This window comes from Drosophila arizonae, chromosome 5, assembly GCF_054131065.1.
Source record: "Drosophila arizonae isolate 15081-1271.41 chromosome 5, UAZ_ARI_1.0, whole genome shotgun sequence".
Classification (NCBI taxonomy): Eukaryota; Metazoa; Arthropoda; class Insecta; order Diptera; family Drosophilidae; genus Drosophila; species Drosophila arizonae.
Genome location: NC_142925.1, coordinates 21546966 through 21563985, shown reverse-complemented (window position 1 = coordinate 21563985; position 17020 = coordinate 21546966). Strand labels below are relative to the sequence as shown.

Below are 17020 nucleotides of genomic sequence, written 5' to 3'. Positions count from 1 at the left end.
ATAAATATAAATTAAAGAACATGAAGCGACAGTAATTAAGAGTACATGAAAATGTAATAGTCTAGTTAGAGTAATTTAAAGAATAAATGTATCTTTTAGAATTTTTTTGAGTTTCCTTGATGGATTAATATGGTAGGCTAGGAGTATAGCGTTGGCATAGAAGAGAGAGAGAGTCGAGGCAATCTTTATTAGGGGATCTTCATAAACAATTTAAAGCTGAAGATCATGGTTGGGTTTGGGTAAAGACAGCGAGAAGCCAACACCACCTCGGCTTCCGCGTCTTTCTAACTGTCCGTGTTTGTTTCGTTTTTCTTGTTGTCCGAATGTTTGTGTTGCATAGGAATCCTAAAAATTTTAAAGTTTGTGTGTATTGGTGACGGTTTGGCAAGACCCACCCCACCGCCGACAGAGCTAAGGGAACCAGAGGATTCCGCCCGCCACTACCCGATCCACGTCTTGTGTATGTTGATGTATGTTGATGTATGTATGTATGTATACATGTATGTGTATATATGTATATATGTATATATGTAAACATGCGAATGGACGAAGATCGCTTTCATACTCGAGTACGCTCGTTACATAGATTTTATGGCGCCCAACGGGGGGCCTGAAATTCGAAGAGAGAAGTTAACGCCCGCTGCATTCATACATAAGATCGATACATTACATAAATTTTATCTAATTTTTGTTTCTTTTTAAACCGCACATATAATGATTTGTAATTTTTAGTTTATATATATATATATATATTTTTTTTTCACTAATATGTCGTCAATAATCCCTCGCCGTTCTGCGATCTGCTATACATTTTATTTCGGGTGCTATTTTTCGGGGCTCTTTTTTTTTCTTCGGTGGCTAATCTTTTTTTTTTTTCGGGGGCTACTTTAATATATAGCCCTAACCTCTGCACAGCGCATATGTGCATGTGGCCTTCTGCTGGCCGAGAGGTTAGGGTTATATTAAAGGCTGCAAAATACAAAAAAACCGACTTAGTTTCTGTAAACTAAGCTTTAATTTATATTAATTTTGATCAAAATACCTTTTGTTGCCTGCTTGCACACTTGTCGTTTCCCACGAATAAAAATGCGTGCGGCTGCGCGCACCAAAGTCAATGACTGACCAGCTCAGCTGGTCACGGTGGGCCAAATTCAGAAAATTTCAATCGTTTGTGGAGGGCAATAATCTTTTGTGTATGTTTCTTTTTGTTAAATATATATATAAAGATAGATATATATATAATTATTAACAAAAATTTTAGCTGGATAGAACTCCACGCTGAGGGTATCTTCTTGAAAATGTGGGCCGGAAAAAGATGGAGCTGGCAATGTTGCCGCTTTTTATACGCCCACATTCCAGTGTTCTTGGTTTCAATGTTTCGCTCTCAGCGAAGCTTCGGACAACGGGATGCTAGTGAGCGTATTTCTCCCACTGTCTCCGACGAGCGAGCACAGCGTAAGCTTAGCGTAAGCTTAGCGAAAGCTCGATCGCTAAAGCTCCGCTCTCTGTCTCTCTCTTGCATTGCATTGCAGCGCAGGCGACAATGTTGTCGCAAACGATATGCGCTGCAATTTTGCAATCTTAGAGATTCGCAACCATTACACCACCCGATAATATACAACGTTAGACAGTATATTAGCGGGAATCAGCTTCTAATATCTTTAGCATGGTAAGTACCTACTTCTTGGCCTTGCAGGTTCTCAAGCAGATAGTAACAATTTCCTAACTTTTTCTTAACTCGGCATTTTAGAAATTGTGGTCCTAGTTTGGCATTAATATTTTGCGAAAATTTACTCAAAGCAAAATTTCTTCTAAAGACTTCTTGTCCTTCTTTGAAAGTAACCGATTTAGCTCTGAGATTATATTGGCCTGCGTTTCGTTCATGGGCTCGACGGATATTGATCTGAATATCGTGTCTCAATAGAGCCAGATTGTCGGATCTAGAGATCGGGATTATTGGCTCTTGGAGCAAATGCAAATCTTTTAATAATTTATAGTCCGCTCCGTGTGTTATCATATCGAGTCCAAACAGTGCTCGGTATGGCGAACAGTTTAGCGATTGATGCAGTCCTGAGCGTAACGCACATGAAATGCTCGTGAGATGAACATCCCATTCAGTTTGATCGTTCTGCAAGTATGAACGAATCGCTGCTAGCAAAGATCGGTTTACACGTTCGGCCGCATTGCTCTGTGGTGAGTAAAGAGCGGTGTATACGTGTTTGATGCCTAATTCCGTCAAAAAGGCGTTAAATTCTTTTGACTTGAACTGAGTGCCATTATCACTAACGATAGTTTCAGGGACCCCAAAACTATGAAATATGTGCTTTAGCAGATACTCTTGAATCTTTGCAGACGTGAACTTCTTTAATGGACATAGCCAATGGTACTTGCTAAAATGGTCCAAAACTATAAGCAACCCTATATGACCTTGTTTACTACGAGGATATGGTCCAAGAAGGTCAATGTAAAGTCTTTGAAACGGCCTATATGAAGGGATATGATCACCCATTGGGGGTTTCAATGTATAATTAGGGGCTTTGCTTTCTTTACAAGTATCGCATGAACGAATATACTCCCTCACATCTTTTGCTAGACCTGGCCAAAAGAGATGCCTACGTAGCTTTTCTATGGTCTTTTGCATTCCGGCATGGGCTGAAGTACAACTATTATGGGCTTGTTTAAGAGCACTTGCTCGAAGGCTCTCGGGGACCCATAGCTTCCAAGATAGTTTTTCTTGTTCTTGCTGACCATTTGCATGTTCGGTGCGAACATATAAAAAGTTTCCAACCAATTTCAGATCGGGAAATCGAGACTTTTGCTCGGAATATTTCTTTATGAGCTCTAAATAAGAATCTTCTGAAAAAGAATTTGATGTGAGGTCTATAATCGGGTTCATATCAAGTTCTAATATTTCATTTTCGCTTAATCGAGATAATGCATCTGGGACTACATGGTCTTTACCTTTTCGATGACTAAAAGTGAATTTAAACTGCTGTAAACGGAAAATCCAGCGAGCTAGTCTACCAGAGATATTCTGCTGCCGCATAAGCCAAAGCAAGCTAGAATGATCGGTAACCACTTCGAATTCTTGCAGTTCTAAATAGCATCGAAACTTCTCAATTGCGAGTATCACTGCGAGACACTCGCGCTCGGTAACACTATAATTGCGTTGAGAGCGATTTAATTTCTTCGACATAAATGCGATTGGCTTTTCGTCATTTGTATCTGAGAGTTGCACAAGCACGGCACCAATACCAAAATCGCTGGCATCGCAATGTAAATAAAATTTTTTTCTAAAATCTGGATTTGTTAAAATGGGAGCAGTAGTCAATACTTTCTTTAACCTATCCATAGCCATTTGTGCTTCGGGAGGCCAGACAAATTTTGACTTTCTAGAGAGTACGTCAGTAATTGGACAAGTAAGATCTGCGAAGTTATGTATAAATCGTCTGTACCACCCACACACTCCTAGAAATCCACGAACTTGCTTTAAGTTCTTGGGCGGTGGCCAATTAATTATACAAGATACTTTGGATTGATCTGGGCTAATACCTCCACTTCCAATTACATAGCCTAAATAATTAATGCTTGTAACGCAAAAGTGACTTTTATCTATGTTCAGAGTTAGATTCGCTTTTCGAAATTGATCTGCTAGACGGACTAAAATTGATAAATGAGATGGAAAATCTTCTGAGACGACACAAAGGTCATCCAGGTATCCAAACACACAATGCCTCAGGTCTGGTGGAATAAGCTGGTCCATTAAACGACACATTGTGGAGGGGGCATTGCATAAACCAAAGGGCATAACTTTAAACTGGTATAAAGGGCGGCCTGGGACTGTGAATGCAGTCAAATGCTTAGACTCCTCAGTGAGTTTAATTTGCCAAAAAGCATCCTTTAAATCTAATTTTGAAATAAGATTAGCTTTAGGTAATCGCGAAAATATCCCATCAATGCTGGGCAAAGGATACGCGTCCTTTTTAGTAGCATCATTTAGTCTGCGAGCATCTAAACATAAGCGAACTTTATTAGGTTTTACTACGAGGCGCATAGGTGAACTCCAAGGGCTAACAGAAGGTTCAATCACATCCAACTGAAGCATTCGATCAATTTCTTGATATAACAGCTTTTCTACAGCGGGACTGACTGGATAGAATCTTTGTTTCACTGGCTTTGCGTCTCCAATATCTATGTGGTGCTCTATAAGTGTTGTACGCCCCAAACTATGAGATGCATTTGGAAATAATCCTTTTACTAGCTCTAGTTGTTGAATCTCTGTCTTCGTTAAAGGATATGATTGTTCGTGGGAATCATGCTTGCTTGTATCAGCTATCTCTATAGCGTTAATAATGTTTGGTGCAAGGCGAAAGGATTTCCAGAAATCGTGTCCTAAAATGAGATTCTGCTTTATGCTGGGAATAATATATAATGTCATTGGCTTGGTGACAGAGTTATATGTCAGTTCTACGTCTAAATATCCAATAATGGTTTGACTTTCTCCTCCTGCTGTTTTTGCTTTCGATTTTATAGGCTTAAACTCGGACAACTTCGAAAAATCTTGTGTTGCTAATTTCGAACCTATACAACTAATATTCGCTCCAGTATCTAACAGACCAAGTTCTGTATAAGTTAAGAACGAAACTTCAGCATAGCTACGAAGGTCGGTTCCATTATTGAAAATCGTAGATATTTGCAAATTCCGGTTTTTCTTAACCTCTGTATAATATGTCTTTAATCTTTGAGTTCGCTTTCTAATAGCAGGCGGGTTATCTTGAAATATTCGATTTCGAACTTCTACATAATTTTGTAAGCGTTCTTCGTAGGGACGAAAACGAAGTGCAGACGTATTCGAGTGCAAGTTTTGCAACTCGGGTGTATCTGTATCTGTGCTTTTGGGTTCTACATTTTCGTGGGCATCCGGCTGTTGATGGATGCCTTCTGCCGGTTTTCCGACTGTCTCTGTAGGCAGACTTTGCACTGTGGCTTATATACATTGGGCTGTCCACAACCGTAGCAGAAAATGCGACGTTCAGATAGACAGTTTTCCCAGATATGGCCTATTTCTTCGCAATTCCAGCAACGAAGTTTCTGATGAGAGGCGCGTATAGCTGCAAGCTCTGCATCTAGTGAATCGCCTTCTACATCATCAGCTATTTCTTCGACAGCATAAACTTGTCTGCGCTGTACTACTGGCTTTGCCTGATTAAAACGACAGCTAGTCTCATACGCTAAGTTTTCGCTCATTTGAACTAAACGGCGTAAGTGTCCTACCGAGTGAACTGGCTGATATAATAGCTTCTCGCGTATTTCAGGGAGTAAGTTATTCTTTAAAATTTCCATTAATTCTTCTTCTGCTACCTTGAGTGAAGATTTATCTATAAGAGAGGCTACCGATTCATAAAAAGTTGAAAAAGACTCTCCTGGTTTTTGCTTTCGAGCTCTGATCATCTCCATCTTCATAAAGCTTGACCGATAATCATCGTACTGTTGACGAAGGGATGCACAGAGGTCAGACCAAATAATATGATCAACTTGTTTGTGGTATCTCCAATACCATGATCGAGCCTTTCCAGTAAATAACACATGCATATTCTTGCACATGCCTGTGAAATCACTATCTAAGGTCTCATCTGTTAACGATTTAACGCGATAGATAAATTCATTAACCCCTAATCCATCTGATGAACCATCAAATTGAACTCCCCACTTTTGCATAATGTCAACGATCCTTCGACTATTCAAGGAGCAAGCGCCTATTGATGGGGACTCGCGACTGTTCGCTACCGGCAATGATTCGATTGGCGAAGGGCGATTGTTTATGGCTAACGAGGACATGACCCTAGTGACTGTTTCTTCAATCATGTTCTGTATAACATTGTAGTCCGGTTGCTGCGATCTTTGAGGATTCGCACCACGGAATGGTCGAGTTGCTCTGGGTCGTCCCCTAGTAGTTCTGGGTCGCGCAGCTTCAGCCTGACTCGGGCTTTGACTCGCATCTAAAGCTGATGACTGTGCGCCACTAGCATTCAACAAAGCAGCTTCTTGTACATTAGCTGTATTGTTGGCCTCTGCTAGTGCTAAAGTTCTGGCAAGATTTCTGGTTGTAACTCGACGAGTTACTGGAGCTGGTGGCGGAGCTGTCTCGTGCCTCCGAGAGGGTGAGCAATTGCCTACTACTAGCTTCATTTGCTGCTTATCTATTGGTGTCTGGCAAGTATAACAGATGGTATTTTCTGTTAACCACGCTTCTACGCAGTTTTTATGAAAAATGTGCTGACACGCTAATAAATAGCAAGGATATGTATCATCCATTTCTGTCGCACATAGTGCGCATTTATTTTCTGTACTACCTACAGATGCGACGTGCGGCGGTGTATTTATAACTGGCATAATTACTAAAAAGTGTTGTTAAGCTTGACTATAAATGGCATAGAGAGAGAAAATCGAGGTATTCTTATTAGTTCTAACTGTTCCGAATTGTTTCATTTTGGGCTATTGAAACTAAATCTAGCAGGTATTTACAAATTTATTATCGCTACCATCAAAAACTATACTATTCGGCAAGGGAATGCACAGGCAGCATATCTCCGAGTTCCAGACAATAGTACACTTAAAGACGCAACGACAACAACTTATCAACACACAACTAGCATTGCTTAAGGCTTCTACCATTCTTCATTTAAGTAAAGAATACCCTCCAGGGATAATCAGTATTGGTATCCTAGCCGAATACACAATATTCTGGAATTATTTAGAGAAGTTTTTCTAGAACTAGATTGAATTGTGGCTTCATCCACAGCAAACAAAAACGAGCTACAATTGTGAGGGAAGATGTTCTTTTCCAAAGCAGCGATGCTTTAATTCATTTAAAGTTGAAAGATACTTCAAGGTGTCTCGGTCTGCGATCCAGGCTTGAATCCAGCAGCTTCGTAGTACCTATGAAAACAAATCTATTCCTCTCAGCAGTCGCTGTTGCGATAGCTAGACCAACCCAGTCTAAGTCTATTTCAGCAATACAGGCTACTGAGACAACTAATATTCTCACAAAAGGGGGTGTTTTGTATGACTACTACTCCATATAGAAGAAGTGGCCATATAAGAAAAATTTTGGTTCACTGAAAGTGTATCAACTCACAGTGCCTCACAAACAATTTCGGTTCACTGAAAGCGTATCAACTCACAGTGCCCCACGTTGGGCGCCATAAAATTTATGTAATGTATCGATCTTATGTATGAATGCAGCGGGCGTTAACTTCTCTCTTCGAATTTCAGGCCCCCCGTTGGGCGCCATAAAATCTATGTAACGAGCGTACTCGAGTATGAAAGCGATCTTCGTGCATTCGCATGTTTACATATATACATATATACACATATAGCTATTCACATACATGTATACATACATACATACATCAACATACATCAACATACACAAGACGTGGATCGGGTAGTGGCGGGCGGAATCCTCTGGTTCCCTTAGCTCTGTCGGTGGTGGGGTGGGTCTTGCCATACCTTCACCAATACACACAAACTTTAAAATTTTTAGGATTCCTGTACAAAACAAACATTCGGACAACAAGAAAAACGAAACAAACACGGACAGTTAGAAAGACGCGGAAGCCGAGGTGGTGTTGGCTTCTCGCTGTCTTTACCCAAACCCAACCATGATCTTCAGCTTTAAATTGTTTATGAAGATCCCCTAATAAAGATTGCCTCGACTCTCTCTCTCTTCTAGGCCAACGCTATGCTTCTAGCCTACCATATTAATCCATCAAGGAAACTCAAAAAAATTCTAAAAGATACATTTATTCTTTAAATTACTCTAACTAGACTATTACATTTTCATTTACTCTTAATTACTGTCGCTTCATGTTCTTTAATTTATATTTATGTATGTGCATGTGTTTGGTATGTAGTTGGAGTGTATAATAAAATAAAAAAACTACATAATATGAAAAAATTACAAATGTATAAAAAGGTTAGCAATATAGTAATAATAACATAATAATATAATAATATAATATTACAATAAAATATTAAAAGAATGTTTAAATCATATTTTAGACATTTGGGGAGTATTCGTTAATATATATTAATTTAAAAATTTAGTTTTAATTCATAGCTTTTATTTCATAGTTTTTATTTCTTAGTTTGTATTTCATTCTTTATTCAAAATTTTTTTCTTTTTTTTCTATTTTTTTCTTTATTTATTTATTTAGTTTTATTTCGTTATACATTTTGGGGACATGATAGGGAGGGGAAGACAAGGGTTAATTTAGCACTCACAGTTCTTTTTGTTGTATGTCCACCGCTGAAAGGCCTTTCTTTTGGTGACTGCTGCTGCTGCTATATGGAGGATGTGTGTACTATTTTAATGAATTATTATTATTTTAGTGGTGAATTATAGTATCATGCTTTTCGGTTTTTTTTTTTTTTTTTTTTTTTTTTTTTTTTTTTTTTTTATGTCTTATATATATATATAATTCTATATATGTATAATATTCATTATTGTCTATTAAATCGAGAATTTATTTAACCACTAAGCATTTAAAGTTCTTCTTTTTTTTTCCGTGTACTTGCAGTTTTATGCAGCACGTTCACTTTGATCAAATTTGTCTTGGAAGCTTTTTTTTCATGTTTTTTTCTTCACATACACATTGCGCACACGTGCAAATATATATACATAATTTTCTCTAATTTTTGTTTTTTTTTAAACCGCACATATAATGATTTGTAATTTTTAGTTTATATATATATATTTTTTTTTTTCACTAATATGTCGTCAATAATCCCTCGCCGTTCTGCGATCTGCTATACATTTTATTTCGGGTGCTATTTTTCGGGGGCTCTTTTTTTTCTTCGGTGGCTAATCTTTTTTTTTTTTTTTCGGGGGCTACTTTAATATATAGCCCTAACCTCTGCACAGCGCATATGTGCATGTGGCCTTCTGCTGGCCGAGAGGTTAGGGTTATATTAAAGGCTGCAAAATACAAAAAAAACCGACTTAGTTTCTGTAAACTAAGTTTTAATTTATATTAATTTTGATCAAAATACCTTTTGTTGCCTGCTTGCACACTTGTCGTTTCCCACGAATAAAAATACGTGCGGCTGCGCGCACCAAAGTCAATGACTGACCAGCTCAGCTGGTCACGGTGGGCCAAATTCAGAAAATTTAAATCTTTTGTGGAGGGCAATAATCTTCTGTGTATGTTTCTTTTTGTTAAATATATATATATAAAGATATATATATATATAATTATTAACAAAAATTTTAGGTGGATAGAACTCCACGCTGAGGGTATCTTCTTGAAAATGTGGGCCGGAAAAAGATGGAGCTGGCAATGTGGCCGCTTTTTATACGCCCACATTCCAGTGTTCTTAGTTTCGGCGTTTCGCTCTCAGCGAAGCTTCGGACAGCGGGATGCTAGTGAGCGTATTTCTCCCACTGTCTCCGACGAGCGAGCACAGCGTAAGCTTAGCGTAAGCTTAGCGAAAGCTCGATCGCTAAAGCTCCGCTCTCTGTCTCTCTCTTGCATTGCATTGCAGCGCAGGCGACAATGTTGTCGCAAACGATATGCGCTGCAATTTGCAATCTTAGAGATTCGCAACCATTACACCACCCGATAATATACAACGTTAGACAGTATATTAGCGGGAATCAGCTTCTAATATCTTTGGCATGGTAAGTACCGACTTCTTGGCCTTGCAGGTTCTCAAGCAGATAGTAACAATTTCCTAACTTTTTCTTGACTCGGCATTTTAGAAATTGTGGTCCTAGTTTGGCATTAATATTTTGCGAAAATTTACTCAAAGCAAAATTTCTTCTAAAGACTTCTTGTCCTTCTTTGAAAGTAACCGATTTAGCTCTGAGATTATATTGGCCTGCGTTTCGTTCATGGGCTCGACGGATATTGATCTGGATATCGTGTCTCAATAGAGCCAGATTGTCGGATCTAGAGATCGGGATTATTGGCTCTTGGAGCAAATGCAAATCTTTTAATAATTTATAGTCCGCTCCGTGTGTTATCATATCGAGTCCAAAAAGTGCTCGGTATGGCGAACAGTTTAGCGATTGATGCAGTCCTGAGCGTAACGCACATGAAATGCTCGTGAGATGAACATCCCATTCAGTTTGATCGTTCTGCAAGTATGAACGAATCGCTGCTAGCAAAGATCGGTTTACACGTTCGGCCGCGTTGCTCTGTGGTGAGTAAAGAGCGGTGTATACGTGTTTGATGCCTAATTCCGTCAAAAAGGCGTTAAATTCTTTTGACTTGAACTGAGTGCCATTATCACTAACGATAGTTTCAGGGACCCCAAAACTATGAAATATGTGCTTTAGCAGATACTCTTGAATCTTTGCAGACGTGAACTTCTTTAATGGACATAGCCAATGGTACTTGCTAAAATGGTCCAAAACTATAAGCAACCCTATATGACCTTGTTTACTACGAGGATATGGTCCAAGAAGGTCAATGTAAAGTTTTTGAAACGGCCTATATGAAGGGATATGATCACCCATTGGGGGTTTCAATGTATAATTAGGGGCTTTGTTTTCTTTACAAGTATCGCATGAACGAATATACTCTCTCACATCTTTTGCTAGACCTGGCCAAAAGAGATGCCTACGTAGCTTTTCTATGGTCTTTTGCATTCCGGCATGGGCTGAAGTACAACTATTATGGGCTTGTTTAAGAGCACTTGCTCGAAGGCTCTCGGGGACCCATAGCTTCCAAGATAGTTTTTCTTGTTCTTGCTGACCATTTGCATGTTCGGTGCGAACATATAAAAAGTTTCCAACCAATTTCAGATCGGGAAATCGAGACTTTTGCTCGGAATATTTCTTTATGAGCTCTAAATAAGAATCTTCTGAAAAAGCATTTGATGTGAGGTCTATAATCGGGTTCATATCAAGTTCTAATATTTCATTTTCGCTTAATCGAGATAATGCATCTGGGACTACATGGTCTTTACCTTTTCGATGACTAAAAGTAAATTTAAACTGCTGTAAACGGAAAATCCAGCGAGCTAGTCTACCAGAGATATTCTGCTGCCGCATAAGCCAAAGCAAGCTAGAATGATCGGTAACCACTTCGAATTCTTGCAGTTCTAAATAGCATCGAAACTTCTCAATTGGGAGTATCACGGCGAGACACTCGCGCTCGGTAACACTATAATTGCGTTGGGAGCGATTTAATTTCTTCGACATAAATGCGATTGGCTTTTCATCATTTGTATCTGAGAGTTGCACAAGCACGGCACCAATACCAAAATCGCTGGCATCGCAATGTAAATAAAATTTTTTGCTAAAATCTGGATTTGTTAAAATGGGAGCAGTAGTCAATACTTTCTTTAACTTATCCATAGCCATTTGTGCTTCGGGAGGCCATACAAATTTTGACTTTGTTGAGAGTACGTCAGTAATTGGACAAGTAAGATCTGCGAAGTTATGTATAAATCGTCTGTACCACCCACACACTCCTAGAAATCCACGAACTTGCTTTAAGTTTTTGGGCGGTGGCCAATTAATTATACAAGATACTTTGGATTGATCTGGGCTAATACCTCCACTTCCAATTACATAGCCTAAATAATTAATGCTTGTAACGCAAAAGTGACTTTTATCTATGTTCAGAGTTAGATTCGCTTTTCGAAATTGATCTGCTAGACGGACTAAAATTGATAAATGAGATGGAAAATCTTCTGAGACGACACAAAGGTCATCCAGGTATCCAAACACACAATGCCTCAGGTCTGGTGGAATAAGCTGGTCCATTAAACGACACATTGTGGAGGGGGCATTGCATAAACCAAAGGGCATAACTTTAAACTGGTATAAAGGGCGGCCTGGGACTGTGAATGCAGTCAAATGCTTAGACTCCTCAGTGAGTTTAATTTGCCAAAAAGCATCCTTCAAATCTAATTTTGAAATAAGATTAGCTTTAGGTAATCGCGAAAATATCCCATCAATGCTGGGCAAAGGATACGCGTCCTTTTTAGTAGCATCATTGAGTCTGCGAGCATCTAAACATAAGCGAACTTTATTAGGTTTTACTACGAGGCGCATAGGTGAACTCCAAGGGCTAACAGAAGGTTCAATCACATCTAACTGAAGCATTCGATCAATTTCTTGATATAACAGCTTTTCTACAGCGGGACTGACTGGATAGAATCTTTGTTTCACTGGCTTTGCGTCTCCAATATCTATGTGGTGCTCTATAAGTGTTGTACGCCCCAAACTATGAGATGCATTTGGAAATAATCCTTTCACTAGCTCTAGTTGTTGAATCTCTGTCTTCGTTAAAGGATATGATTGTTCGTGGGAATCATTCTTGCTTGTATCAGCTATCTCTATAGCGTTAATAATGTTTGGTGCAAGGCGAAAGGATTTCCAGAAATCATGTCCTAAAATGAGATTCTGCTTTATGCTGGGAATAATATATAATGTGATTGGCTTGGTGACAGAGTTATATGTCAGTTCTACGTCTAAATATCCAATAATGGTTTGACTCTCTCCTCCGGCTGTTTTTGCTTTCGATTTTATAGGCTTAAACTCTGACAGCTTCGAAAAATCTTGTGTTGCTAATTTCGAACCTATACAACTAATATTTGCTCCAGTATCTAACAGACCAAGTTCTGTATAATTTAAGAACGAAACTTCAGCATAGCTACGAAAGTCGGTTCCATTATTGAAAATCGTAGATATTTGCAAATTCCGGTTTTTCTTTACCTCTGAATAATATGTCTTTAATCTTTGAGTTCGCTTGCTAATAGCAGGCGGGTTATCTTGAAATATTCGATTTCGAACCTCTACATAATTTTGTAAGCGTTCTTCGTAGGGACGAAAACGAATTGCAGACGTATTCGAGTGCAAGTTTTGCAACTCGGGTGTATCTGTATCTGTGCTTTTGGGTTCTACATTTTCGTGGGCATCCTGCTGTTGACGGATGCCTTCTGCCGGTTTTCCGACTGTCTCTGTAGGCAGACTTTGCACTGTGGCTTATATACATTGGGCTGTCCACAACCGTAGCAGAAAATGCGACGTTCAGATAGACAGTTTTCCCAGATATGGCCTATTTCTTCGCAATTCCAGCAACGAAGTTTCTGATGAGAGGCGCGTATAGCTGCAAGCTCTGCATCTAGTGAATCGCCTTCTACATCATCAGCTATTTCTTCGACAGCATAAACTTGTCTACGCTGTACTACTGGCTTTGCCTGATTAAAACGACAACTAGTCTCATACGCTAAGTTTTCGCTCATTTGAACTAAACGGCGTAAGTGTCCTACCGAGTGAACTGGCTGATATAATAGCTTCCCGCGTATTTCAGGGAGTAAGTTATTCTTTAAAATTTCCATTAATTCTTCTTCTGCTACCTTGAGTGAAGATTTATCTATAAGAGAGGCTACCGATTCATAAAAAGTTGAAAAAGACTCTCCTGGTTTTTGCTTTCGAGCTCTGATCATCTCCATCTTCATAAAGCTTGACCGATAATCATCGTACTGTTGACGAAGGGATGCACAGAGGTCAGACCAAATAATATGATCAACTTGTTTGTGGTATCTCCAATACCATGATCGAGCCTTTCCAGTAAATAACACATGCATATTCTTGCACATGCCTGTGAAATCACTATCTAAGGTCTCATCTGTTAACGATTTAACGCGATAGATAAATTCATTAACCCCTAATCCATCTGATGAACCATCAAATTGAACTCCCCACTTTTGCATAATGTCAACGATCCTTCGACTATTCAAGGAGCAAGCGCCTATTGATGGGGACTCGCGACTGTTCGCTACCGGCAATGATTCGATTGGCGAAGGGCGATTGTTTATGGCTAACGAGGACATGACCCTAGTGACTGTTTCTTCAATCATGTTCTGTATAACATTGTAGTCCGGTTGCTGCGATCTTTGAGGATTCGCACCACGGAATGGTCGAGTTGCTCTGGGTCGTCCCCTAGTAGTTCTGGGTCGCGCAGCTTCAGCCTGACTCGGGCTTTGACTCGCATCTAAAGCTGATGACTGTGCGCCACTAGCATTCAACAAAGCAGCTTCTTGTACATTAGCTGTATTGTTGGCCTCTGCTAGTGCTAAAGTTCTGGCAAGATTTCTGGTTGTAACTCGACGAGTTACTGGAGCTGGTGGCGGAGCTGTCTCGTGCCTCCGAGAGGGTGAGCAATTGCCTACTACTAGCTTCATTTGCTGCTTATCTATTGGTGTCTGGCAAGTATAACAGATGGTATTTTCTGTTAACCACGCTTCTACGCAGTTTTTATGAAAAATGTGCTGACACGCTAATAAATAGCAAGGATATGTATCATCCATTTCTGTCGCACATAGTGCGCATTTATTTTCTGTACTACCTACAGATGCGACGTGCGGCGGTGTATTTATAACTGGCATAATTACTAAAAAGTGTTGTTAAGCTTGACTATAAATGGCATAGAGAGAGAAAATCGAGGTATTCTTATTAGTTCTAACTGTTCCGAATTATTTCTTTTTTGGGCTATTGAAACTAAATCTAGCAGGTATTTACAAATTTATTATCGCTACCATCAAAAACTATACTATTCGGCAAGGGAATGCACAGGCAGCATATCTCCGAGTTCCAGACAATAGTACACTTAAAGACGCAACGACAACAACTTATCAACACACAACTAGCATTGCTTAAGGCTTCTACCATTCTTCATTTAAGTAAAGAATACCCTCCAGGGATAATCAGTATTGGTATCCTAGCCGAATACACAATATTCTGGAATTATTTAGAGAAGTTTTTCTAGAACTAGATTGAATTGTGGCTTCATCCACAGCAAACAAAAACGAGCTACAATTGTGAGGGAAGATGTTCTTTTCCAAAGCAGCGATGCTTTAATTCATTTAAAGTTGAAAGATACTTCAAGGTGTCTCGGTCTGCGATCCAGGCTTGAATCCAGCAGCTTCGTAGTACCTATGAAAACAAATCTATTCCTCTCAGCAGTCGCTGTTGCGATAGCTAGACCAACCCAGTCTAAGTCTATTTCAGCAATACAGGCTACTGAGACAACTAATATTCTCACAAAAGGGGGTGTTTTGTATGACTACTACTCCATATAGAAGAAGTGGCCATATAAGAAAAATTTTGGTTCACTGAAAGTGTATCAACTCACAGTGCCTCACAAACAATTTCGGTTCACTGAAAGCGTATCAACTCACAGTGCCCCACGTTGGGCGCCATAAAATTTATGTAATGTATCGATCTTATGTATGAATGCAGCGGGCGTTAACTTCTCTCTTCGAATTTCAGGCCCCCCGTTGGGCGCCATAAAATCTATGTAACGAGCGTACTCGAGTATGAAAGCGATCTTCGTGCATTCGCATGTTTACATATATACATATATACACATATAGCTATTCACATACATGTATACATACATACATACATCAACATACATCAACATACACAAGACGTGGATCGGGTAGTGGCGGGCGGAATCCTCTGGTTCCCTTAGCTCTGTCGGTGGTGGGGTGGGTCTTGCCATACCTTCACCAATACACACAAACTTTAAAATTTTTAGGATTCCTGTACAAAACAAACATTCGGACAACAAGAAAAACGAAACAAACACGGACAGTTAGAAAGACGCGGAAGCCGAGGTGGTGTTGGCTTCTCGCTGTCTTTACCCAAACCCAACCATGATCTTCAGCTTTAAATTGTTTATGAAGATCCCCTAATAAAGATTGCCTCGACTCTCTCTCTCTTCTAGGCCAACGCTATGCTTCTAGCCTACCATATTAATCCATCAAGGAAACTCAAAAAAATTCTAAAAGATACATTTATTCTTTAAATTACTCTAACTAGACTATTACATTTTCATTTACTCTTAATTACTGTCGCTTCATGTTCTTTAATTTATATTTATGTATGTGCATGTGTTTGGTATGTAGTTGGAGTGTATAATAAAATAAAAAAACTACATAATATGAAAAAATTACAAATGTATAAAAAGGTTAGCAATATAGTAATAATAACATAATAATATAATAATATAATATTACAATAAAATATTAAAAGAATGTTTAAATCATATTTTAGACATTTGGGGAGTATTCGTTAATATATATTAATTTAAAAATTTAGTTTTAATTCATAGCTTTTATTTCATAGTTTTTATTTCTTAGTTTGTATTTCATTCTTTATTCAAAATTTTTTTCTTTTTTTTCTATTTTTTTCTTTATTTATTTATTTAGTTTTATTTCGTTATACATTTTGGGGACATGATAGGGAGGGGAAGACAAGGGTTAATTTAGCACTCACAGTTCTTTTTGTTGTATGTCCACCGCTGAAAGGCCTTTCTTTTGGTGACTGCTGCTGCTGCTATATGGAGGATGTGTGTACTATTTTAATGAATTATTATTATTTTAGTGGTGAATTATAGTATCATGCTTTTCGGTTTTTTTTTTTTTTTTTTTTTTTTTTTTTTTTTTTTTTTTTTATGTCTTATATATATATATATAATTCTATATATGTATAATATTCATTATTGTCTATTAAATCGAGAATTTATTTAACCACTAAGCATTTAAAGTTCTTCTTTTTTTTTCCGTGTACTTGCAGTTTTATGCAGCACGTTCACTTTGATCAAATTTGTCTTGGAAGCTTTTTTTTCATGTTTTTTTCTTCACATACACATTGCGCACACGTGCAAATATATATACATAATTTTCTCTAATTTTTGTTTTTTTTTAAACCGCACATATAATGATTTGTAATTTTTAGTTTATATATATATATTTTTTTTTTTCACTAATATGTCGTCAATAATCCCTCGCCGTTCTGCGATCTGCTATACATTTTATTTCGGGTGCTATTTTTCGGGGGCTCTTTTTTTTCTTCGGTGGCTAATCTTTTTTTTTTTTTTTCGGGGGCTACTTTAATATATAGCCCTAACCTCTGCACAGCGCATATGTGCATGTGGCCTTCTGCTGGCCGAGAGGTTAGGGTTATATTAAAGGCTGCAAAATACAAAAAAAACCG

At 38.5% G+C, this 17020-nt stretch overlaps 1 long non-coding RNA gene across 1 annotated transcript in view; it reads right to left on the bottom strand.

Annotated features, from left to right (window-relative positions):
- Positions 1-827: 827 nt before the first annotated feature.
- LOC149268770 (uncharacterized) overlaps positions 828-17020 on the bottom strand; it is a 29866-nt gene continuing 13673 nt past the window's right edge. Inside the window, exons 3-5 of the long non-coding RNA XR_016270550.1 lie at positions 9055-16998; positions 1043-8980; positions 828-969 (exon numbers count right to left, since the gene is read on the bottom strand). This is a non-coding gene — a long non-coding RNA (uncharacterized LOC149268770). The remainder of the gene's footprint in view (positions 970-1042; positions 8981-9054; positions 16999-17020) is intronic.